The following is a 2914-nucleotide window of genomic DNA, read 5'->3' on the forward strand; positions in this document are numbered from 1 at the left end:
GTGGCCAACCAGCCAGGCTCCTTCCCTTCTCGCTCTTTGGGACCTGGAAATTACAAACCCTAATTGAGTCTAAAGTGCTTGTATTTGTGTTCCTTCACTTTCCCGCTAGGAATGCATTTGGACCCCCCCGCCCCCCCCCCCCACCACCACCACACACACACACAAACACACACACATTCACGCCTCCTGTTTTATTTCTGAGATGTGACGCGTACCAAACTCACCTCATCGTGAGTTAAGCCCTTGACTAGGACTCTGCCCAGCCGGGCGTAGGCTCCTTTCCTGACACCACTACCATCCGGAGACCTAATCATTGCACAGTGCTCGCTGCTGTTATTTTTCATTCGTTGGTGCATTCATTCATTCATTCATTCCTGCCTTTGCAACTTTGAGGAGCTCCTCTATCCCCACCGTTATGCTGAGCGCCTCGGTAATAAACAGATGCAGTCTTTAGCATCGATGAGCTACCAGTGTAGTAGGGGTAGATGGACAAGTTAAAACAGCTTTATTGAGCTGTAAGTCACATACCATAAAATTCACCCATTTAAAGTGTTTTTTGGTCTACCCATTCAGTGGTTTTTAGTATATTTGCAGAGTTGTGCAGCCATCACCACAGTCTCATTTTGAAACATTTCCATCACCCCAGAAAGGAACCTCACAGCCATCAGCAGTGACCCCATTCCTTCCCACCCCAACCCCAGCTCCTGGTATTCACTAATACACTTTCTGGCTCTACGAATTTGCTTATTCTGGATGTTTCGTGTAAATGGAATCATACAATATTTGTCCTTTTGTGCCTGGCTTCTCTTGCCTTGCTTACTGTTTTCAAGGGTCATCCATGCTATAGCATGTGTCAGTACTTCATTTTTAAAGAGAAACTTCTGTATAGTCTTTTTCTGCGCATAAAAACCAACTTCAAGGATATCCCCTGTTATGGGCTGAATTGTGTCCCCTCTCCCAAATTCATATTTTTGAAACCCTAGCCTCCAGTGTCTCAGAATGTGTCTTAATTTGGAGATAGGGCCTCTAAAGTGTTAAGTTAAAATGAGGCCATTAGGGTGGGTCCTAATCCAATCTGACGGGTTTCCTTACAAAAAGAGGAAATTTGGACACACAGAGACACCAGGGATGCAGGTGCACGGAGGAAAGGCCGTTTACGGGCACAGCGAGAAGGCAGCCATCTGCAAGCCTATGAGAGAGGCTTCAGAAGAAACCAGACCTGCCAATAGCTTGATCTGGGACTTCCAGCTTCCAGAACTGTGAGAAATAAATTTCTGTGTTTAAGTCACTCGGTCTGTGGTACTTATTACGGCTGTTCGAGAAAACTAATACACCCACTACAACGACAGCTTCGAGTTTACTCTGTCAGAAATTCCTCCAGAAAGAAGCATGAGCCCAGGGCAATGGAAGACCCCATCTTCTAGACCCCTGTTCTAAAGATGTCCATCATTTCCTGTCAGGGAACCTGCCCTCTGCTTGGAAGGAGGAGCACTAAACCATGTGGCCCCAACTCTCTGGCCACAGCTATTGAAACAAGGTTCGTGTCCCAGATTTTCTGGGAATTTGGAATTTGGTCACGGAGACTTTGTTGGTTAACTGTGAGTAAAAGAACTGAAAGGTGAGATAGACGAAAAGGCTAAGACCTCTCAGATGGAGGCCATAGGCAAGTGGATAAGTAATTAGAAAACAAAGAGTTTTCTAGTTCCCAAGAGGCTCAGTTATTTTGCTAACAAATGGGCCTGTGAGATTCTTCTGTGTCTTTATATCATTCTTTCTCCTTAATTGGGTTCCTTTAGTGGGGTTCTTGCAGCTAAAGAATCTTCCTTTGAATCAGCCAGGGTTCAAGGCAGGATACGAAGACTGCTGTACATTTTTAAAGCAGAAAGGTATTTATTACAGAGAATTGGGACCTACGAAATCTTGCCATGGATAAAGGAGAGTGCTGTAGGCTGAACTTCAGACTGACTCCCACATTCTTACAGGACCCACCTGAGAAGAGAGCTCTGAGGTTGCCACTGGAAGTCCCGCGTTCAAGAAGACTGCATCAGCTGCTGCAATACAGAGGTTTGGAAGCCAGCATCAGCAAACCTCTGCCGCCACAGCCGTCAATGCCTCTTAGACCATCAAAGCTGGTAACTGGAAGCTCAGTCACCACTGCAGAAAATCCTCACCCCTCTGTAATCTTGCTTACCATCAGAAAAACATCCCAAAGTGGGTAGAAATATGGCCTCTGCTTTGGTTCCACTTTCCACATCTTGGTAAATATATTTAACTGGCAGAATCTAATTTGCATCCAGAACTGTGGTTCCCAGAAAGTCTTGGGTCATGTCATTTTCAGTTTGCCAGCCTTTCTACAACATGGCACACTAGAAGAAGGGGAGAGTGGAGGCTGACCAGGGAAATCCAAAGTATCCACATTGTTCTCATCAATCTCACTTATCCAGTTAGGCCAGACACTGTCTTGGGTCAGGTTCTCCAGAAATGGAGCCTGAGACAAGGATTCTTGTTCAAGTGATTTATTAGGGGAGTGCTCTCTGGAGAAGGGGAGTGAAGGAAGTAGGATTGGCCAGGAAGACAAGGAAACAAGAATGAACCGCAGCTGATCCCACAAAATTCACCAGCAAGTGTTAACCAAGAAAGCCAGCTTTTTGTACCCCCATGCCATTGGATGAGGTCTGCAGGCATAGGAGGGCAGCATAGCCTCATAGCCTCATAGGTGAGGTGGCTCTTATTTTGGCCAAGGACAATTCTCTAGAGAAGGTGGCATCTGGAATTGTTATCCAACGCTCACAGCAGCTGGAGTGTAGATGCATCAGCTTATAAAGTGGATTTGGGCAGGGCACAAACAGAATTCACTATAGTCTATGCTTTGTCATGCTTAGATAGCTTGCTTTTCACATTAAGTTACTCCAAT

The sequence above is a fragment of the Equus asinus genome, chromosome 11, assembly GCF_041296235.1.
Source record: "Equus asinus isolate D_3611 breed Donkey chromosome 11, EquAss-T2T_v2, whole genome shotgun sequence".
Taxonomy (NCBI): domain Eukaryota; kingdom Metazoa; phylum Chordata; class Mammalia; order Perissodactyla; family Equidae; genus Equus; species Equus asinus.